Source organism: Paramisgurnus dabryanus, chromosome 8, assembly GCF_030506205.2.
Source record: "Paramisgurnus dabryanus chromosome 8, PD_genome_1.1, whole genome shotgun sequence".
Classification (NCBI taxonomy): Eukaryota; Metazoa; Chordata; class Actinopteri; order Cypriniformes; family Cobitidae; genus Paramisgurnus; species Paramisgurnus dabryanus.
Window position 1 is genome coordinate 4,110,934 of NC_133344.1, and position 24,850 is coordinate 4,135,783.

The following is a 24,850-nucleotide window of genomic DNA, read 5'->3' on the forward strand; positions in this document are numbered from 1 at the left end:
TCTGTGGCACCGTAAAGAAAGCAGAGAAAAGGTTGGATGTTATTACATTATTAATGGTATTCTTAAAATTTATATTTGAAACGTTATATTTTAGACATTGTGATGAAAATATACTAAAAATAAAACAACCATAATAATGCTTACAAAAATAGCCTGAATTCATCATATGGAAATCACATGCCCCACCAGTGTAAAAATCAATCAAATAGTATACATAAAATATTTTTATCTTCTTAAACTTTATATAATATGAGCAACCTAGAAAAATATTTACCAAAAAGGCACTTGTTTTGAAAGGGAAAAATAAAGATACAAAAATGATTTATTTGCATGTGTCTAATATATTTTTAACTTGATCAATTACTTTTGTTAAATTTTAAAAATATAAGTATTTTCATAAAATGAGTTTTTACATTTTTATCTAAAGGATTCACAAATTAAAATGTCATAAAACAACCATTTACCATTCACCGTACTGACATTATTTCAATCAAATTTCAACGTTGATTTTTAAGCATTGTATTAACCTTTTGCAACCGTTTACCATTCACCGTTGTTTCAACATTGTATCAATGTCAAGGTTGAAGGTTGGTCATGCCTGCTTGGTGGTCAGGCTGGCTTGTCTTAGCTGGTTTAAGCTGGCCAGGATAGAAGACCAGCTTGACCAGCCAGGCTGGAAGACCAGCTTGACCAGCCCTAGTACCAGCCTGGCCAGGCTTGGAGACCAGCTTGACCAGCCTGGCCAGGCTGGGAGACCAGCTTGACCAGCCTGGGAGACCAGCCTGACCAGCCTGGGAGACCAGCTTGGCCAGCCTGACCAGCCTGGGAGACCAGCTTGGCCAGCCTGGGAGAGCAGCTTGACCAGCCTGACCAGCCTGGGAGACCAGCTTGGCCAGCCTGGGAGACCACCTTGGCCAGGCTGGGAGACCAACTTGACCAGCCTGGCCAGGCTGGGAGACCAGCTAAAACCAGCTATTTCCATCTTAAACCAGCTAAAACCAGCTTGACCAGCTTAAGCTGGTTTTAGCTGTTTTTTTCAGCAGGGCTGTTTTGGGTTTTCAGTCACAAACTCAATAATCAAAAGAACAAAAAGTGCAAGTACTAAAATTTTAAAGGAGTTAGGATGGCTTTAATCCTTAAAGCAATATGCTTCTTTCATAATCTGAAAACCACGCCCACCGGGGGAAAAACAATCCATCAATCATCAATAGGTGTGTTCGACTTCATACGGCGCTGCGCAGACTGATCAGCGGCTGACTTGAAGCAGTGCATGTCAGTTAGTTATTTTGTCAGACTTGAGCTGGTGCTGCAGGCACGTGACTCTGTCATATGGTTTTAAAAAAAACGCGAGAGCGAGTCGAGATCAGCTGCCTGAGTCAGCCAGCGCAGTTCGTGAAGAGGAGCTGCACGGGCTGTAATGATTTGTCGAATTCACCGCATGACAACTATCACGTGTGTTTTCGTGTTTATTTTCACGCCCTCAGTTCCACAAATGCTCATAAATCTGTATTTTTATAACAGTTAAAGGTGGAATACATAGAATTCACCACTAGATGGCGCCAAAATGTCAATAACAGCAAAAGACGTAGATTAATGACGCTCTGAAGCAGCGTGGAATTATGGGATTTGTAGTCTTTAACTCAACCGCTAATGGCCATTAATCAGACGCGAACGAGAAATCACGTTGATGGATAAGGTAATCAAGTCTTTTAAATGTTGTGTTTAATTATGTAAGGTTATTGTTGATGTTCAAAACGAAATTGTTAGTCATAGATGTTACAGTATGAGTCCAAATTCGATGGTGTGTTAACCCAGCACAGAATTAAGTGTTCAAACTTACAATCTGAAATGATTTTTCACATAATGTATTGACAGTACAAATCTTATTGTGAGGTTATTATGTAAAATTATGATAGACTGTACAGTACCAAACTCTATTAGTGTCTTATTGTTGTACAATACCTCTTGATGTGCATTATATCGTCCGCGGGAAGACGCACCGATTACAATCTACACGCTAATGTTGTGATCGATATTATAATAGCATATGATTTTTGAAGAGTTACGAATTAAAACATCTCACCCGTCGCTTAAAACCAAGATCCGCATCTCTGTCTAGTTAAATGTTGTCACGAACATAGATATTGATCCTCATTCTTTTTCTCATCTTGCTTATTCACATGTTTTTGCTTGTAACTTTCTCAATTTATCAGACATTTGTCTGAAATTTAAACAGAAAGTAGAATTTTGTTAGTTCTTTCAAATTAAATCATAAACATTTACTGTTTTACCCCGGATTTCCACCGACTGCGGAACGGCTGCGGATCCGTTGCGGAACGGCGGCGGAGTCAATCGGTTTCCATTCAAGTCAATGTGTGTATTTCCACTGACTGCGCTCCGAATCCGTCACAGCTCCGGCCATCCGCAGCCCTCCGGCACAAATACGCAGAGCTTCTATTTTTGACGGATGCCGGACAGCTCCGCAGGGCGGAGCCATGACTTTATCGCGTGATCATACCTGAATTCACGAGAACTCGTGTTTTTTTATTAAATCTTTGCAATACAAACATTACAAACACACACAAATAAAGTCATTAATACAGAAACAACAAATAATAGACAGGAACAGAGCCAGGGGAGTTTCAAATAAATACATTAAAGATAAAGCATATATAAATGTTTTAGCAGCCTTCTTATTTTTTGAATTTTGGATGGATTTGATGTACTGCTCTGTCTATGCGAGATCTCGTGTTGTGATCTGGGCTGGTTTGTAAAAACGTCATAATTCAACGGCATAATGGGCAGAGACAGAACTAGGTATCGCGCGATCATCACGTGAATTTGCGAGACCTCGTCACTTCAGCACGCAGCCGCTCTGCAACAAAAACGGAACTGGTGGGTATTGGCGGACGGCAGAGTGCGGAGACGTAACGCAGCGGAGCTGATCTGCAGCTGCTCCGCAGTCGGTGGAAATCCGGGGTTAGGTGGAATGGGCATCAGACCCACTGTATAATACTTAAAAAATTGGCGTTATTGTTTGGTTTGCGGCTTACTGATGGATCAAACAAGACTAATGTTTTAACATGCAGTAAAATACCTGCTCCGACATAATGGTCTTTTTAAAGCGTATCTTCTCTACCTAGATTGACTGGACACGAATTGAGGAACAGAAGATTATGGGTGTCACTGATTAAAGCAACACTAAAGACTTATTGCTCTTTACTCCCCCTACAGGTTAGAAGCGTCATTTTTCATTACCACTGTCGTAAATACTGCAGCATAGCTGGCTCTGATTGGATTGAAGGTCTGCCGTAAAGCAAGTTTTTGTAGTTTTCACTCGAACTACAGGACCACTACCCGATGGTTGGAAACTTCTTTAGTGCGGTTTTGGCCGATAGAGGGCTGCAAAGCGAATGTGAAAGTGCCATTCACCCTGTTTTGAGTGGATGAACCACTGAAACTTTTTTGGAAACATTATTTTTAGGTAAAAAAAACTCTTTGGTGTTGCTTTAAATCAAACAACCAATCACAGGTGCGAAGACACCAGTCATTGTCCCCCCCTTAAAGTCTCAAGTCATCTTGATCGAGCGAGCACGTGTTGTGCAGCTGCGAGAACATAGAGTCGAGCAAGCGCTCATCCCATCCCATGCATTTGTGACCCGTCACGGAAACCAGTGACACAAGTCGGCAGCACAGCTTTCGAAATAATGAGAGAATTTTTTTTAATCTGTTAGTTGAGATCACGAAGAAGCCTCTCCATGTTTGAGATAGTATTTTTTGTATATTTAAAAGCAATTTTGCGTTTGAAAACCGCTTGTTTTCCCTGAGATTCTAGCGTGCAGCAGGGGCGTTATTGTCTGTGTGTATTTACATACTGGATAAGCCAGCTTTGTTTGTTTTTGTTTTTGCCCCCACCCCCTAAGGGAACAGCGTGGCTGGCTACTTAATGGGGATAGTTTACCCCAAAATGAAAATAATGTCACCCTTGTGTTGTTCTAAACTCAGAAGACCGCCGTTCATCTTCGGAACACAGTTTAAGATGTTTTAACATTAGATTTAGTCAGAGAGCTTTCTGTCCCTGCATTGAAAATCTATGTACGGTTTCCATGTCTAGAAAGGCAATAAAAGCATCATCAAAGTAGTCCATGTAACATCAGTGGGTTAGTAAGAATGTGTTGAAGCATCGAAAAAATACATTTTGGTCCAAAAATGAAAAAAAATTACGACTTTATTCAGCATTGTCTTATCTGATCTACGTGACTTATCTAAGTCGCGTGACTTTAGTGAAGTTTTTTTTTCAAACTTACAGCATCCCTCTCCCCAGACTGTAAACAAAGCTCGGGCACACACAAAAAAAGTTGGGGCGCAACAGATAACAGTCAGCCGCGTCACTGCAGTCACGTGACTTCAGTTTCTTGTGCATAGATATGTATCTAACATCATCATCTGGCGGCCATCTTACCACAGGGAGGCTGCTCACTTGTAGCATTGTGTTTTAATGATGCATGTACATTTAAATGACCATAACCTGTTCAATTTTTACCAATTTTTAAATGGTTTGGTTTCTTACAAACATTATTAATGTGGCTATAATTCTGGATGCTTTTTTTTCTCTGGGGGCCATATAATTGTTCCTGACTGTGATGGGGGGCCGGGTCAGCTATATAACAGAATTGTATGACCCAGACCAAAATGACCACCAGCAGGCCTCATTGTGTAGTAGAGAGTACTAGCCTGGCACAGCCAAAGTCCCTATCAGTAAACGGGTTTCCAAGGGTAGCTAGTAGATGAGCTACCTTATAGGCAGGGCCAGACTGAATCCGCAGACTTTTGTTGCTTTTTCTCTGAAAATTCTGCGGAATAATTTTAAATGTCTTTAGAAGATATTAGAGAATTGAAGCTATAGATATTACAAAATTGCATCTAAAATAATTACTTTTTAAAGGCTAACTGTGAGTTCCCACCAGACGCGCTAGGGGCGGCAAAAACGTGCTATTCGCGCGTAGTTAGATGCTTGAACATTTTGAGTTTACTCGCTGTATTCGCGCGTGAAAGCCGCGCGTGAAATTCTAGTCTTTCGAGACATTCACGCGGAAATTCGCGTCATGGGAGGGGTTTCCGCCAGGCCGGAGATCCAAGCATGCACCCACTCCTTCAAGAGCTGCCCTGACGGCCGCCTGCAGCGCTACTTCCGGCCGGCCTCAGGTTAGATGACCGTGACGGTGGGAGTATTTCCTTCGAGGACTGCAGAGCGCCTGTCTATCGGTCTCCGGTCAGTAAATCATTGAATATTCTGTGTGATTACAAGTAATTAATGACTGAGAACCTCGATAGACATAAATGGGGTGGTTTCCCGGACAGGGATTAGCTTAAACCAACTGTTGTAGACAAAAGTTAATTGTCATTTCAAGTACAGTATTGATAACTGTGTGTTCAGAAGACTATGGGGCAGTTTCCCCTTATGGAAATGAATGTATGTTTGTGGTAAAAGTGTAGTAACCATACTATTTTGGTGTATTGATTATTATTAGTAAAACCATGGTTAACTTTCGTAAGGACAGGGATTAAACTAGTCATAGACTAAAATAAATGTAAGAGCGGTCCAAACTGAAAACCACTTGCACTGTCATATCTTAAAATACATTAGTGTCCTTTGTTTTGTCTCAAAATGCACACAAGTAATGTTTTTAGTAAGGCATGTTTGTTAAAACTTGTTATTTCCTTAACTAATTGGGCAGGTAACTGCTATATTAGACTATCATTCAATATTATGTTTTTGCAATGTAGCAAGCAAATCAGAGCAAATGTTAAATAAATGTAAAGGAGATTTAATTAAGCTTGTTGTTGTTTAACTGTAAAAAGTAAAGAGAAATGAAGATATCACAAACACCAGTTTTATAATTTTATATTTGCTAATATGGAATTGCAATCTGCATTTATGACAATGTTTATTTTATTTTCTCTCTTTCAGATATCTTACCACTGGAGACTCCTCCCGTACAATCACCACCAGCTTCTGTTGATGTCTAAACAAAGTCTAAACTGTGATTTACTATGTTGTGCGCAAAGTAAAATACCAAAACCTTTGGTGACTGTATAGACCATTTATTTATACAAAATACATCAATATATACAAAGAACCTTTACAACTATTTACATAGAGGAATAAGAAAGGATCTTGCTTGGAAGGGGGAGAGCCAAAGTGAAGGAGAGGAGAGAAAGTCTGGTTCATTACCTGCAGAGATTGCTGCCTCTTTTTTAAAACTACATTGTAGGCTCCACATTAAGCACAACTGTGCTGCTTTAATAAATTAATTTGTGAACTTTAAATTTAACAATTTTTTTCATCTGAGGTAGCAACCTCTGCAGGTAAGGGACCAGACTCAAGAGGAAGAGCTCATCCTCTGAGCGTGGAGGCGGTGCTGGATCTACAGGACTGGTCCGGACTCCGGAGTGCTTCTAGGAGGCTGCCACTTCACCACTGATGGCTGCTATCTAGGCCTTCTCTGAGCTCTTCATCTTGGTGGCGCTGTATCAGATGATAACACATTTTGTACAATGAGAAGGCAGAAAAGGATTAAACTTATTCACAAATTGTCAGTGTTGTGTGCTTACTGTAAATATAACATGCATGTAAACATGGCCATTATTACCTGCGGGGACAGCTGCAGATGTTGATGGGTCGGCATGGGAAGCAGAAGCAGCAGCAGGTTCATAGGGGACACAGGCTCACCACCATCAAAAGAACCAGTCGGCTTTGTAATGACAATATGAAATATTAATACAACATTATACATATGGCACATTATATTAGTCAGAGAGAAATTAATTTTCATTTACAACTAATGTTGACTTTTCATTATAAAAAAACAACATATATGCCCTGTTGTGTTGCTTCACTTGGCAATATATAAGACTACGTGGAAAATTAATAGTGTATACTATAAATAGTTTAATTATTTATTAAAAAAGACTAAATATGAATAAAAGAAACAAGGAATAGATTCATAAGACAAAATACTACTGGTTTTATCAACCCAAAACAAATAAAATCTTAGTTTTGACCATTAAACACAGATAGGCCTACATAAGAGCCAGGGAATTCCTGTCAGGGATTTAGCCCAGTTCAGGCTGTGGTCAGCGGGGAAGGAGAACACTGACGTCCGCCTGCTACCTCTGGATCTCATGCCCGAATCTGTCTAAGCAAACATTCAAATAGGCGCTATCTCTACTAATCGACTGCATATTTGAATATTGTACATATATATTCTCGACTGAACTAATCTTAAAACTACACTTTGTGTCCAAAACACGGTAATATTGGTAATAAACGGTCCGTAGGCCTATATTGAGTTATTAGGACATTGCTTACATGTATAGCTCAAATTAAGTAAACTTACCAGATTGTTCGATCCTCCTCACTCACTTTCTTCCAACCAAGATCTTTTAAATTCCTGTTTCGGTAAAAAGTACGAAGATGTCTCACGACGATTGATCTCCATTGTTTTGCATTTCTGCCTCCACCGTCTGCTGGCTTCCTGTAATCACGTCACTACTAGAGAAAGCTCCTGATTGGTTAACGCGGCGCGAATGTCCGCCAAAGTTCAAATTTTTCAACTTGAGCGTTTCCCGCGAATCGGCGTCAACGCTCAAAGCGCTCAATTCGCGCTGCGCCGTTCGCGCGTCAACGCTCGAAACGCTCAATTCACGCGGCGCCATTCGCGCAAAAAGCTCATTTCGCACCGCGCCATTCGCGCGTACCGCGCAGCAGGATGTCTATTCGCGTCTTTGCATTGACTTAACATGTAAATCACTCGCGCTTAACGCCCCTAACGCGTCTGGTCGGAATGCACCATTAATGAAAATGAATACACCTCTGAATTAAACTGGACCAACATGAACCAGAAAATGTGCATGTCAAGATAGAATTATAGTTTGTATATAAAATGAGATATGTGTGTGTGTGTGTGTGTATGTATGTATGTATATGTATGTATATGTATGTATGTATATGTATGTATGTATATATTTATATAAAACTGCAACACTTTCTTTACATATACTACAAACTGCACGGTCCTTACACTGAACAAAAAATAATCGTTGGTCCACTGTTCTTTTAAAACTCTGCACTATCTTATCAACTTTTTGTTTAATGCTAGCCATTTTGCTGTCCTGAACACTGCCAGTTATCTGCACATGTGTTGTCTGTTACTGCTTGATCACGAGCATGTCGGGTGACGAAAATTTGGCAAATATAGTTAATTTTAAAATTAAATATATTTTTTAACTTGAATAAATCAACAAATACCAGATGCGAACATACGATTACTTTCCAAAGAACAATGACAAAAATAAAATTGCCTCATAGGGCCGGTTCAAGTAGTGGGGGGCAGAGGGGCTGGGGTCCGGGCAAAGGGGGGTAGCGGGCCTGAGTCGGCCCGCGGGCCTTAGTTTGGTGACCCATGCTTTAACATGTTTCAAGAAAATAAGTATAAGTAATATTTTTAGTATAAGTATGCAGTGTTATAGGTACATCTTTGATGTTTATAACAAACCAAACGGTTTGAAAATTCGGGAAAAAATTAAGCAAGTTATGGTCATTTAAAAGTACACGCACCATTAAAACACAGTGCTACGAGTAGGGATGGGTATCGTTAAGGTTTTAACGCTATTACTACTTTTACCGGTACTTTAACGGTATTCTTATTGGTAATTTGGCCAATGTTGACATTTGATCATGAACCTATGTTCACATGATTAAGTTAATTATGTGTCTGCATTGCATTATTACAAATTAATTTTTTATATCATTTCTAAATAATATACATGTAAGGGATAATGTAGAGGCAGGAAATAACCCCCGACAGTGTGATCAGGACCCGACGCGAAGCTTCTAGTAGAAATCAAAAATGGACATGAATATGAATTTTATTAGCATATTTGTTTTAAATTAACATTTTTATCCTTCCGCGAAACTTTGCACAGATGCATAAAATGATCGTAATACCTTATTAAGATCCTCTGCTTCATACTTGTCTGTCTCCATTTTTTCTGTTTTAGCCAGTCTTTGAGAAGTTTTAATGCCCATTCTGTATTTTTTTGGTGTGCTGGCTTCGTAGCTGTCATGCTCTATTTTCTCAAGCCAGTCTCAGTAAGCTCTCTGTGTCTTGTCGTTGTTCGTTCTTCTATCCACTGTTTAAATTGTTTTTTCCGTACATGTTAAAATTAATGTCAAAATGTTGTGGTTGTCCAGTGTTTGTCACAAGATGGCCCCAAACAGTAATCTTTATTGGCGCGGAGCGATTTATATCGTACAAGTAGTACCGGCTATGCGTTATTACTTTGGAGCGGTTATTATTTGAAAAGAACGAACCTGCAAATGTCTCAACTGACCAATCGGAATCAAGCATTCCAGAGAGCCGTGTAATAAATATTTGTTAATGCACAAGCGTGGAAGCTGCAGAAAAAATAGGCTATTTATATGTAGGCTATTTTGTAAACTAACTTGAAGTGCTGTGCATTTAGCCAAATAAATGTTTACATACTGATTTTTCTTTATTTGGGATTTTAAAAACAAGTAGAAAGTATGTTGAATGCATAACGTCATTTCTCCCAAAAGAAATCAACAGAATTTCAACGTAAGGTAAGCAAACCAATAAGGGAGATTGTACATTTATATTAAATGATGTGAACAACGTTGATTCAACATGATTTTAGCATACATGCCTGACGTAGATGGGACAACCACCGGAGATGAGCTAGCTAGGCAGTCACAGCAGCGCGACTAGTAAGTAGGGATGGTCCAAATATTCATTTTTTAAACTTCGAAGCTCTGGTAGAAATCAAATCGAATATTCGAAGCTTCGGAAGGAGGGGCTGAACATATTTTTCTCTAAAGAAAGGAATCTCTGTGTTTGTTTGTCGGTTTGCAGTTTTATTATTTGTCAGGAGAGTTGCTGCAGACCCAAGGGAGTGTAGTGTTGCATTTTGGTGCAGTATGGACATGTGACACGTTCAAAATTAATAAACTTTTAATAAACTACAGAACATTGCAAGCCGGAGGCAGCGTTAGAGCTGAAGATCTTTGCCCGAAACCGACGGGACCCGTCGGGACCCGACGGGCTCGGGCGGGTTCGGGCTTCATTTCTAACATTTTACACGGGCTCGGGGCGGGCTCGGGCTTCCGCTCCGGCTTTGTGAGGTATATGAGCGGTCAAGTTCAAATCAGTAGCGCAGGATCGCGCTGAATTCATTTACAGTGGATTTAATGATTTTCCTCATCAAAAACATGTAGCCTAATCTTGGTGAGTAGGTTTTTCAATGTATAACTAAATATGAATCGAGTCTTACATAATTTAGACAGAGGATATAGACTAATGTTGGCAGTAATGGAGAGTATGGAAGGTTTTTTTTGGTCTTTTTTAAATTAATTAATTAAATTATAAAATAATTAATTAAATTATAAAATAAAAAATAAAATCGCAAAATATGTCCCAAATTTGAAAATTAAATGCTAAAATAAAAATTAAAACATTATATTAAATTATTTCATTTTCATTTTTAATGTGATGAAGCATCATTCCGGCCAAATTAAAAAAGAAAATTAAATTGATGATTTGACATTTCATTTTCAATATAATCTTGAGTCAAGACTGACAATATTAAAATAAAAAGTCAAGCTTGAAAAGGAATCTGTAAAAACATTTTTAAAAGGGTTTTTATTCATACCCAAGCAATAATTGGGACAAAATTAAAATGTAAAGTTCAGTTTTAATTTTATGTTCTCTTTAAATTATTTGTTTTCATTTTCTTTTTCGTTTTCATTTTCATTTTCAACTTCAGTGGGTGGCGTTTATTTACTTGCTCAAAAAAGGGGATTGGCTAACCCCGGATTTCCACCGACTGCGGAACGGCTGCGGATCCGTTGCGGAACGGCGGCGGAGTCAATCGGTTTCCATTCAAGTCAATGTGTGTATTTCCACTGACTGCGCTCCGAATCCGTCACAGCTCCGGCCATCCGCAGCCCTCCGGCACAAATACGCAGAGCTTCTATTTTTGACGGATGCCGGACAGCTCCGCAGGGCGGAGCCATGACTTTATCGCGTGATCATACCTGAATTCACGAGAACTCGTGTTTTTTTATTAAATCTTTGCAATACAAACATTACAAACACACACAAATAAAGTCATTAATACAGAAACAACAAATAATAGACAGGAACAGAGCCAGGGGAGTTTCAAATAAATACATTAAAGATAAAGCATATATAAATGTTTTAGCAGCCTTCTTATTTTTTGAATTTTGGATGGATTTGATGTACTGCTCTGTCTATGCGAGATCTCGTGTTGTGATCTGGGCTGGTTTGTAAAAACGTCATAATTCAACGGCATAATGGGCAGAGACAGAACTAGGTATCGCGCGATCATCACGTGAATTTGCGAGACCTCGTCACTTCAGCACGCAGCCGCTCTGCAACAAAAACGGAACTGGTGGGTATTGGCGGACGGCAGAGTGCGGAGACGTAACGCAGCGGAGCTGATCTGCAGCTGCTCCGCAGTCGGTGGAAATCCGGGGTAACGCTGCGTTGCCAACTCAGCGACTGTGTTGCTAAAATAGCGACTTTATTGCTACATCTAGCGACTTTTAGGCCCATTTAGACAAACTTAGCGAATGTTTGGATGAATCTTAGCTTCACATCTGTACAGATAGGGTACTCGCTTGTTCTGGCCAACGAGTGCCGGGTGGCGCTGTCCCGGTGAAATGTGCGTCTGGTGTCTCTGTGCATGAAGCTGGGCAGTGTAGGAGCTGACGCGTGGATGAGATTCGCGTTCATCGTTTACATTTGAAAGGAGGAACAAACAATAAAAAGTGGCTGGTCCGCTGTTATATATGTACGCATTTTCACACATCTGATCCGGTGAGGCGTCAGCCATTCTCATCAAATGCATACACATAGCACAGTGTGATTATTGTGCAATACATAATTATGCCAAAATCCGTTTATGACTGGAGTATCATATGCTCGCAAAATTGGCGTATATATAGCACTATAATCACACTGCGTGTTATTTGTATGCATTTCATGAAAATGGACATGAGTGACCAGTCACTTACTTTTGCAGCGGGCACACTGGCAGAGCAGACCTTCAGCCTTTGTGGTATTTGTAAGTGGTCCTCATTTGTAACGCTGATTTGTGAGTAGGGCTGTGACCGTACGGGATTTTATTTTACCGTGGTGAAGAAGCAACAGAATCACGCGGTTAGACTGTTAGCACAACAACCCACCCCATATTATTAAAACAACAAATTATATTAGCAATAACAATGTGAAATAATATGTATTTCTATATGTTAACTTTTGTTTTTTATATCTTTTGAATATACAATGATTTATAGACCTTTTATGTCATCGTTTATAACCCATTTTATACAATACATTTCATAGAATAACAACCTGAAAACCTACAGAAAGAACATGCAGAGTTTAAGATTGTTTCTGATGAGTTGTGCAAAACCTGATTCCTATTTCTTTAGACATTCATTTTCGGTAAACTCTCCGTGAATAGAAACACACTTCTCCAAACATGTTGCAACTTTTAATAATTTATTGTACAAAAAATGGGTTACAAACAATGACAAAAACTGTTCCATAATTGATATTAAACTCAAAAGATATAGAAAATAAATATTATTTAATGTTATTATTGTTAGTATGTTTAATTAGATTTTCTCAAAGTGGATACAAAACGAAATCGACAATTAATCATTACGTAAATAACTGCGCAAAACTTATGGATACTCCAATCATTGCTTTCAGAAATTCGCTTACAGTAGCTCCAGATATAAGCACAGCATTCAACCAAATAACGAGTTGTGCTGTCAGTATACGGCCTCCTGCAGAGGCGTCATGCCCATTCAAACTGAGGGGGCACCTGCCCCCTTGATTTTTTTGAGCCAAATGGATTTTGCATCCAACCTCAAAATCAAATAAGCGTCCATTAATCTGTTATTTGACTTTTAATCTGTTAATATGCACAATATTAAACATTCTATGCTGCAACCTTGTCACTTTTCGGAGATTTTCGCCGTTTTGGTCGTGTTTTGATCATGTTACATTACTTTTATTCTGGCGGCAGCTGGCGCTGCAGTCAGAGCGCAGCCGCAGACGTCATCAGTGTCTGGGCGCGCTCACGAGTTGCTGGCTTGCTGCTGCATTTGGCAATCTGAGGAATTAAAACGTGTTAGAAACGCTCACAACATTTCCAAACCCCAGTACGGTAATGTGCAGTTAACCTTCTCTGTGTAGAAAATGTATGGTTTTAAATGTGACCGTCTCAACGTTATATTAGCAGAGATTCATCTTCTTGGCACAACGCCAAAGTTCGCCAAAGTTCACGCGGGCGCGGAATCTCACATGCTCACATGAGGTAAAATTTAATGCAAAAATCCTATCCTCTAATAATTTTATCTAAACATATTTTTTAAAATCATTATTGAACATTAAAATCAATCACGTGGCTATAGCTTATGTCATTTTCGTTGTTTATATACTTTATGGATTTAAAATTACATTAATTTTATATGATAATGTAGTTGTTGTGCAAAATGCATTAATTACACAATTAAACAAGCCATTAAGACTTAAATAAAACATGCCGTTTCAGATGTGAATATGATGCAAATGTGTCATCATTCCGATTGAATAGTATTTGATATGAAAGTTAGTCATCACTTTTATTTTGGAGGTTTTTGCATGAAAGCAGGGGTTTTCAGATTGTTAGAAATGTAAGTGCCATGGAAAAGACTGAAAGCTCTATAATATTTCGTTTGATGTCTGTGTATGCACAAATTTCTGTGAGCTGTTGACACTGTGCCCCCTTAAAAAAAATTGGTGCATGACGCCCCTGGCCTCCTGCCTTCATAACGATAGATGTCATGTTTGCCCATTATAGTTTTAAATTATTATTATGCTGTCATTATCATCACCAGCACAGTGCTTCTCCTTGAATGAGAAAGCTTAATATGCGCGTGGCTCGGACTCCTTGCACATGAAATTTCATGGGCATGGCTCTGACATTTTTTTGCAGAGATGTTGTTATTCGCGCAGGGGTTTAAAACCAGGGAGTGAGTTGGTACAGTTCAAGAAATCAGAGCACTTGGGCACATGGGCGTAGATTTAGGGTGGGACGCTAGGGACATGTCCCTAGCAAAATTCAGGGAAGACTGAATTGTCCCTAGCAATAATTTCGACCAAACAATTAATCTGTATTTATATATAACCACTGATGTCCGTCTTATTCTTGTGTTTTCTATTTTTTACTTATTATATTTTTTTCAGGAATCATTTAAATGAGATTAGAAATCTGTTGCAATCCCGTTCTGTAAAAATGACGCTCTATGTGGTACACAAACGGTTAACAGCTTTCGTTCTCTGCAATGCCCGCCTCCGTAACTCACATCGCTAATATGATTGGCTTTGCATTTCTTTAGTCCCGCCTCTCTACTCACATTGCTAATATGATTGGATTACCATTTCTTGAGTCCCGCCGCTCTAACTCACATCACTTTACGTGTGATAGGATGGTTTCACTTTGTACAACGCGCCAATATTCACTCAACAAGACACGCGTGATTATTCGGGCTACAGGTAAGTGAGGAAGAAAGTATTATTATACCCACTGTAACTGTTTCATGCACAAAAAAAGTTGTGTCACATAATGATTTAAGGACAGTGTTTTCACCAATACACGACAATCCCATGTTAACCTGAGGAGTTGCAAACTTTTGTCAACCTTTTATAAATGGGGTAGCAAGGTTATTTAGGTGGTCCCTAATCCATGAAAGAAAATAACCCCAACATGGTAAAAACATGAATTCATGTCATGATTGCTGAATACTTTACATTACTGCACTTACTTGCACAGATGTAGACATAATGTAAGGTTGCATTTTAAACTTAAAACTTTTTTCACACTGATTAACTGTCTGTTAATGAAAAGAAGATTTAATGTGAACTACAGAAACGTTAATAAACTGTGTTCAGGAAACAGCATGATATACATTCCTACTTCAACACTGGGATTTTTTGGCAAAATTAAATGAAGAATTAAATATTACTTGCATATTCTTCATTGTTATAAAGTAAATATGGATTCATATATGTTACAATGTGATTTTCTTTTTTTTTGACAACGACTTAAACAGTTACTGTTTATTAGGCTCTAGGACATAACGAATTGTTTATTATAGTACATTAAATTTGGGATGGCACCGGGGGTGGCGAGTCAGATGTCACTGAGTAAAGTGCATACTGAGTTGTCTGTTGTTTATGTCAAGTAAACGGTGATAAACAGTTTTTGCAATGCGACCATTTTATCTATGTCCCCACCAATGCCAGAATCAAACCTACGCCCTTGTGGGCATGACGCGCTTTATAAGGTTGCGGCCGTGACATCACCGCAGCTGGCATCTTATTACAGCAGTGATGCAGTATTACTGTGATATCGTCACAGCCCTTATGTGCGTAGCTCGTCTTCCACGCTTCAGCTATGGTCAGAAGAACTGTATGTTGTGTCCAGTGCAGTGTACACAGAAGACTCCGAGAGACTCGCATTTCACAGAGGACGCAAGTTCTGATACTTGTACAGACAACACATAGGCTAAATAAACAGATAATGTTCATTTAAAAGTAAGTGACTGGTCGGTGTATCAGCTCGTTAAACTGACGCCTCACCGGACCAGATGTGTGAAAATACGCACATATATAACAGCGGACCAGCCACTTTTTATTGTTTGTTCCTCCTTTGAAATGTAAACAATGTACGCGAATCCCATCCACGCGTCAGCTCCTACACTGCCCAGCTCCATGCACAGAGACACCAGACGCACATTTCACCGGGACAGCGCCACCCGGCACTCGTGGGCCAGTACAAGCGTACAGTAGCCTATCTGTACAGATGTGAAGCTAACATTCATCCAAACATTCGCTAAGTTTGTCTAAATGGGCCTAAAAGTCGCTAGATGTAGCAATAAAGTCGCTATTTTAGCAACACAGTCGCTGAGTTGGCAACGCTGCTTCAGCCAATCCCCTTTTTTTTAAGCAAGTAAACGCCACCCATTGATTAACATTGAATTTGCATACAAGTTGAAAATGAAAATGAAAATGAAAACGAAAAAGAAAAAGAAAATGAAAACAAATAATTTAAACAGAACATAAAATTAAAACGGAACTTTACATTTTAATTTTGTCCCTATTATTGCTTGGGCATGAATAAAAAGCCTTTAAAAAAATTTATTTACAGATTCCTTTTCAAGCTTGCCTTTTTATTTTAATATTGTCAGTCTTGACTCAAGATTATATTGAAAATGAAATGTCAAATCATCAATTTAATTTTATTTTTTAATTTGGCCGGAATGATGCTTCATCACGTTAAAAATGAAAATGAAATAATGTTTTAATTTTTATTTTAGCATTTAATTTTCAAATTTGGGACATATTTTGCAATTTTATTTTTATTTTATCATTTAATTAATTATTTTATAATTTAATTAATTAATTTAAAAAAGACCAAAAAAACCTTCCATAGGAGAGAAGTGCCGACGCAAATCCCGCGGAGCCTGCCTCTTAATTTCGTTATTGCCAAATACCCATCTTAATTCAGAATGTATTATCTTAATTTAATTCGTTAAGAAATAATAATTTTATTGGCATATTTATAGTGTATTGCATAAGCCTATTTAGAATGAGATGTTACAATGTTACAGATTACTTATTTCTTTGTTTCAACTTCCAAGTGGCGTGTAGATTATTAGTCATGAATAAATAATGTTAAAACCTGTGTAAATTTCTCATTCTTGACAAAAGCTGTGTGTGTGCGCACATTTAAATAATGTCGGGCTGTAAACGGGTTCGGGCTTTTAAAAAGCTGTCAATCTAAATGTACGTTCGGGTTCGGGCTGCATTCTGTCGGGCTCCGGACATTTCGGGCCTAACTTTTAAGGCCCGATTACAGCTCTATCTTGGATCATGCATGCACTTTCTATGGTATCTAGATAATATCATAACGTTTAATGATGACTAAAAAACCAAACCTGTGAGCCAATGGTATATTTTACGCAAGTTTTACAGTTGTTTTTTAGTTTTCCAAAAGTTTCATTCTGTTTTATTTTTTACTCAACATTATGATGGCAATCCATGTCCGTCAACATTTGTATACTTTAACAAAAACTATGTTCTAGTAGTTTCAATGTATGGTCACTGTTGTTTTTCATCATTGATTTTGTTTACTGCTTATGTTTTTTTTTTTTGTATGTTTTGCTGTACCGGTTTCATAAAAACAAAAAATATACAAGGATTTTTGGTCTTAATGTCTGTGTTGTTACCATTAGAACATTTAGACATCTTGTTCAGACAACGTGTGACATTGCTCATTCTTCATATGTTTTTGCAAATCCACACAGAGAAATGTGAAAGATTAATAGAAATTACATGTGGCTACATCACATGTTTTTTCAGAGGCGTAAAAATAAAAGTCAACAGTGTTAGTATGGGAATCTAAAACAGCACATGCACGATATGATCCTAATTTTGTTGCCTGACGTCTGTCACATAGTCAAAGATCATCTACTTCATGTATCTACGAATCCTGACAGAGCTTTAGTTTCATATACACAACACATCAAATGTAAACCACGGTAAACTAAATACATTTGACAGTCAAGATCTCTAATTTTCTGACAAGCCCAAAAAAGATGAGGAGGTCATCATCAAACATCACTCACTTTTAAGGTACCGAAAGGTTTTTGTTTATTTTAGTATAACTCAACACTGAAATTTTAGTTAAGCACACAGAAATGCACAGATTTTACGTTTTCAGTATACATGTGTACATCACATTGTGATTTCAGTCTCAACTAGATCGATGATCTATCAATATTAGCCACAAATGTTGTTTGTATGCGTGCTCTGATTTCACAAAACATCCATTTACATTCAAAACCTTTTGGATTCAACGCCTTAAAGTCATCAATTTATTTCGTTCACATCAAACGCACCAAAAATTTTGAATGTGCAAACTGTTTTACTTCGTTTTAAACATGTTTGTGCGTTTTCGGTCTAGATTTTTATAGAAAACTTCAGAACATGACACCATTTTAACATTTACAAAATGATGAAACATTTTACTTTTAAGTGGCTCCCATGAGTATGTGTTGCTGTGACAAATACCTTTGATTGTTTGGAAATTATATGAATGCAGAGAAACAACGCAAAAGTTTTGAACTTTAACATAATTTATATGCGTCCTGATTTTTAAAAACAGTAAGCTGTAATGTTTCTTACACACAGATCTAAACACATCACAAGTCTCAATGTTTAATAACATAAAAAACCTGTATGCAAAGGTTTGTTGGCGTATTTTTAGACACAAGCTGTTTATTTTCATCTTTAAACAAATGTGTATGACAAAAGTTGTCCTGCCTGAACTGACACTAAGGATCGATGCCGAAATGTTAAATCTAAGTATTTTGCAAAACAACCTTCACCGTCATATAGATGTTTTCAATCTAATGGTACCTGTTTGAATGTGACCATACTATTTCAAACATTACCAAGTTGTAGATGGTTGTGACTCAATTTACAAAGGTTTTAACACACATTACTGTTTGTCACGATGTGTTTCATCGCATTGCTGTTGCATGCAACAGACTCTCAAGTTTTATGTTAAAAGGATTACTAAATAAAAACCTAAGCATTCTGTATTATGTTGCCACTGATGATTTTACAAGTTTACAGTTTCAAACATTTTTGCTATATTCGCTGTGAAAGATTTAGTAAATAAATCTAAAACATAAACAGTGTTGAAGCGTTACCTTAATCTTCTAGCAACAATTTTCAAGAGATTACCAACATGTATGATGTACTAACTGTCAGGGGATCTGTGATATTATTTTCTGAAGTAATTAGCTATCTAATGGCTACTGCACAATAACTTATGCGATAAAGAGTTTGTTACATAACCTATAGAAACGAAACAAGATAAATTACAAAGTCACTGGCATGAGGTTTACACTTAAACACACACACACACACACACACACACACACACACACACACACGCACACACCATATCCTCTGGGGGTTTTACGATGTAATTCGGAAAGCTATAGACACTGATTCATCTTAAACCTAACCTAATATCAGATTAAGGTTTACCTATTTAACGTAAGCCCGTGATTTTAATATTATGTAGAACCATGTCCTAACTGTTGTTGTGTTTATGGACGCACACAAGCATGTTTAACAAAATGTCGAATTTGTTAAATGTTTTGTCTTTAAAGAAATGATTGTTGTCACGTATGTGACAACCTGTTTTATAACAACATCAAACTTTGATAAATAATATTTGCACCCGTTTTGTTGTCCTCTAAGGGCTAACACAAGGGTTTAAGTCATCATAGGATGTGTGATGAAATGTCTTAAAACTTCTAAGTTTCTTGAAATTACGAATAAGAAATAACATGCTTTAATCTGTATCTGAGTAATGAAGCCTGAAATCTAAAATAAGCCTTTTACTTTTTGACAATGGGGGGGCTGAGTTTCTTTTATTTTACCAACACTCCCTCTGTCCAGACATCTGGGGGTTGTCTGCTGGTTGATAGCGGACTGGTGATAGAGAGTGAGAGAGAGAGAAAGAGAGAGAGAGAGAGAGAGAGAGAGAGAGAGAGAGACTGAAACTGTTCGTCCAAACAACAAACTTTTTCCACATCAATAAATATGTCGAACACTCGCAAAACAAGAAACACCCGCTGGAATAACATGTTCAAGAACCCTTTTATTTTGACAAATGTGTACCGTGTTACATTTATCGTAAATAGACATGTACACTTGGATATTAGATGACATTAATGAATTAAACTCAGAATAGGGTGTGAAATGTCTTAAAACGTTTAAAAGGCTCTTAACGCCAGATATATGAGCGCATCAGCGTACGTTTTCTGACAACGTTGGTACACACATTCACATGTTTTAATCAGAGACTTTGGTTAAAGAAAGTCCCAAATCTAAAATAAAACCCCTATTATACCGGAGCGGACAGAATTACATTTTATTGTGTAATAAACACATATTCACAGTTGATTTTAAGATGTCATTAATTTAAAACAAACTCAGAAAATGATATGAAAGTGTTTTTAATCGTTTAAAAGTTTCTTAACTGTGGATATGAACACTCATCCGCGTATGTTCTCTATTATAAACGCCGGAGCGCGATCTAATGGTGTGTTCAGAATACTATGTCTGAAAAGATTAAACTTTTATTTAGTTTAAAATAAATAGCCTTTAGTCTATAGAATGTGTTATTGGTGTCCCCGGTGGTTTTGGCACTGTTCATCGCTATACCACTGCTGAATATTTCATTAAATAATTTGTTACAAACAAATGCTTTATTTTTGACAGAGTGTCCATATTACATTTTACCATTACAGTTTTAAAAGACTCTACATAGATTACGAACCGACCCTGCTGTGAAATATCTATCACATACGGTCATAAGTTCAGCATCAGAAACTTTGAGGCTGTTCAGTAAAATATAGCTTATAGTTAAATAGATAATAGTACATTTAAGGTTAACCAGTTACAACTAAAATATTTTATTCTTGCGTGACTTTAAAGAAGTCTCTTGCCAATACAAACGTTTTATCATGTTGTATTTATAAGATACACGCAGGCAATTGACCTAAAATCTACATAATAATTTATTTTTGTCAGAGCAGACAATATTGTATAATATACACATATTCACACATGTTTTAAGAAGCCTTTAATTAAAACTAAAACCCTAAAATGAGGTGAAGACATCTTAAAAAACATTTAAAAGTTTATTACGTCAGATATAAGTTTTCTGTCACCATCGGATCACGTATACACATGTCTTAATCAGAGACTTGGTTGAAGATTCCCCTAAATCTAAAATAAACTCATATTTTGCCATAGTGGACAGAATTACATTTATTAACTTTATTTTAAAATGGCAGATATGACCGTTCACCCGGCGCTTTGTCATGCACCGCCGGATCTTTAATACGCGTGAAACTATAGAGCAGGTCATGAAAAGATTCACGGAACTCATGAATCGTTTAAAATTGTATTTAGTTTAGACTTTCGTCTAAAGATTATAGTATTGCCGGCTCCGAAGGTTATGGCTCAGATCATTGCTTAAACTATACCCGTATACGAAATATTTCATTAAATAACTTGTGATGTTACAAACAAATGTTTTAATCGTAGCATTGTTCATGATTTGTCTAAAATCTAAAATAAACATTTACTTTTTTGACACCGTAATGGGGGATTGTTTTACCAACATTGGCCCTCATTTATCAAAAGTGCGTACACCAAATTTCCAGCGTACACCTTGCGTACACCCAAAACCACGGTGACTTTGAGATTTATCAATATGGACGTTGGCGTACGGCACGCTCAAATCCTACGCCAGCTCAGGAGGTGGTGTACGCACATTTTGAGTTAGTGCAGAAATGCGCAAAAACTTCCTAACACCACAAAACGTACTGACAAACTAAAATATATGATATATTATGACCCACTGTAAAAAACATAGTAATTATAAACTTCAGTGTTTATTTTTATGCAACAATGTTCAATGTTTAATTTGTGAGACTTTACCAAAGCATTTGATTTGTATGCATATGTATTCCTTCAGTTGAGAGCCTGTGCGCTTTACCTGATGTTTCAGAGCGAGCATGTGAACGGAGCTTAGTGGGAGCGGATCGTTGAGCGGTGCGGTAATATTACCATCAAAGCGCCTTTCCGAAAATTCCGCTCCCTCAGCACCGCTCGTTGAACCCAGAACGCCCTTTGATAATTTGCTAGTTCGAGAATCTGTAAAAACATCTAGCAATAAGTTATGGAATTCAAGCCTTATACATAAATGTAAAGTAAAAATCAAAGTTAAGATTGAGCAGGAAGAAAAAATTGAAAGGGACTGCGGAGAGACTGAGTTAGCAAATTCTTCCTGGAATCTGAAGCGGCACATTGCAAGAAAGCACAAGGATGTGCTACGAAAACATGGTAATGCAATTGAGAATGAGGAGATGTCGTCACGACACAGTGCCCCGCCCCCAGAGACCGCGTCATCTTCCCCTTTCCACCATTTTGGGTGGTAACCCGTCAAACTCGTTCATTGTTTATATTGGTAGTAGAGGTGGTTGTCGCGCTATTTTAGAATGCCTGGAAAACACTGCTGTGTAAAAAATTGGTCCAGTGTCTCCCACGATTGTCGTGGAAAGTCTAGGAACCATTTGTTACGGTTTTTTCGTTTCCTTAAATGGAAAAAGTTTCAAGGAGAGCATGTCTCCGATGTGACAAGACAACGCTATTTTACAAAGACATACAATGTACATCACTGCATGTAATACATTAACAAACATGTATGTATGTATATATGTATATATATTAGACACTATTTCATTTCAACTGAGCTGGATGATACATCACTGTTTGATCCACAGCTACTGTACAGCAGAAGCAAACTTTGTTATTTTCCTGTTATTACTGTTAAGCTGCTTTGATACAATCTGGATTGTAAAAAGCACTATATAAATAAAAGTGACTTGACTAAAGATGAAGCAACTTACCTTTGCCAGTACAATGTTTTTTTCATAATTTGTAGGCTTGTACTAGATGACCAAGTCGCGCACCCAGCCGCAGAAGAATGTTTCGTAGCTTTCCAATGACTTCAGGCTTTTAAATTCTTGCATAGTGTAAGTGTAAGTAATTAACGATTTCCAAATACGTGCAAGGTGGTAAAGAGTCTAGGTCTCTCTTCCATTCAGCTGCAGGCACCTCGAATCGACGTTTTTAATATCCGCGAGCTTCTCTAAATACCTCTGTTTGGCATTGGTTGTAAGCTTCTCCCTGTAAGGACCCTTTTCTTTTGCCACATTCTTCTCCATTTCTGCTAAATTTTCCTCGAAATGTATATTACAATTTCTGCTCTTTCCCGCTCCGTCTTTGAATTGCTCATACACTGTTGCTCCTGGCAACCGTTAGCGTGCCCTCCCAAAATGGTGGACGGGCTCCATTTGTCACGTGACAGCAAGCTACCGTGACGCATGTCCTCATTCTCAATAAAAGGTAAGCTAGTTACGTACCATTCGATGATAAATAAATACAGATGAGGTAAGGTAAAATGCTTGTGTTGAATGGAGCCGTAAATCCGATCATGACATGCGGACAAAATTATGGCCACGAATAATTTTTTATGCTATGGACACTTCTTTTTCTTATTTAGTCTAAAGTGGATTTAGAATTTGTTCCCAATATTCATTAGTTTGTTCCTTGGAATAAATTATTATAATATTTAGAATATTTAATTACTATTACAATTATTATTACTTCAAATTATGAATTAGCTTAGCTAAAACATGTGGATGTCGTGGAAAAATTTTTTTAATTTGAATTATATCCGGAGCTCCGTATCAAACTGGATCTAAGATACAGCTAACAAACAACTGTATGTAAATACAGAACAACACACTACAAAAGTTACTACATCATTTTAAAATATTATATAAAAAAAATTAACTGAACCATTAAGCAGACATAGAATTTATATGTAGGCAACAGTAAATAATAATAATAATAATAATAAATAATTATTCTTCTAAATATCAATTAATAATAAAAATAATAAGAAGAATATTACAAATTGTCATCCAATTATTAATGTGTCTTTAATCCCACTCTTTAAACTGCCAAATAAAACAATTTTGTTTCTTTTCACTTCCCCGGATTCTCTTCTTTGCCGTCTTTCGTGTGTCAATGGCGTAAAATGAGGGCGTGGGGGAGGCGGAGACTTGAATTTATATGGGCTTGTTATTCTAATGACGCTCGTTTTCGGTCGCGGCATTTATGAAGGGCAGATATTGCGTACACCTGAATATCAACGGTACGCACAGTTTCATAAATCAGGCGGTGAGAGGAGTGTAATCATAATCTTACGCCAACATATACGCCCGTTTCTACGCAAGAATGATAAATGAGGGCCATTGAGTTTTAGAAATCTCTCTTTACAACACGCACCCCTGTGAAAGAAATGCAGGCCGTATTGAGAAGCGCACGGGTCGAAAAGGGAGGGGTGATAGATAGATACAGCAAATGTCAATAAACAGCAAATGTCACAAACACAACCTGTCATGTTTAATGACAGCATACGCTTGACATAAAACACACTCAGGAATAAACAAACCACTAAATGACATGTCATAAACCCATTAAATACTCTCTGTCTAAAGTTGACAACTTGTACAGATTTTGATTGATGGGCCCGCCCCCCCTATCAAAGGGGTCATAAAAATGACCTGTCAGACAGCAACTGTCACCGGGTGGGGGAGGGGGTCATAAAAGTTTGACGAATGCCGTCCCACTATAACTACTAATGCCTACCTTCAAATGGCCACAACTTCTCCAAATCCTATCAGATTTCCATGCGGTACACATCGTTGGAAAGCTTAGAAACTGTGAATAACTTAAAATGCCCCAGATCAGACTTGTGTCCCTACTTTCTGTAACTGGTCACATTTGTGCGCCCTGAGTAGGGCTGGGTATCGATTCAGATGTTCCATATCGATTCGATTTCGATTCACAAGTTATCAAATCGATTCCTATTCTCGATTAAATTTTCGATTCCGGTTCTCAGGTAGGTTTTTATACTCGATTCTCGATTCAACTCAATGAATATAGATTTAATACACATACTATATTAATAAAAAAGAACAGTGAACAGCAGTTTACAAGTGGGTAATTAATAAAAGAAATTAAAGGCACAA

General features: G+C 37.7%; 1 protein-coding gene and 1 long non-coding RNA gene across 2 annotated transcripts in view; one reads left to right on the forward strand and one right to left on the reverse strand.

Annotated features, from left to right (window-relative positions):
- Nucleotides 1-24,850, forward strand: part of LOC135771678 (uncharacterized) — a 67,235-nt gene that overhangs the window by 5,289 nt on the left and 37,096 nt on the right. The gene's annotated exons all lie outside the window — the stretch shown is intronic.
- Nucleotides 5,889-7,599, reverse strand: LOC135771755 (uncharacterized). The gene is made up of 3 exons (XR_010542995.1): nucleotides 7,401-7,599; nucleotides 6,654-6,755; nucleotides 5,889-6,529 (listed from the first exon to the last, which is right to left on the reverse strand). It is a non-coding gene; the product is annotated as an uncharacterized lncRNA (long non-coding RNA).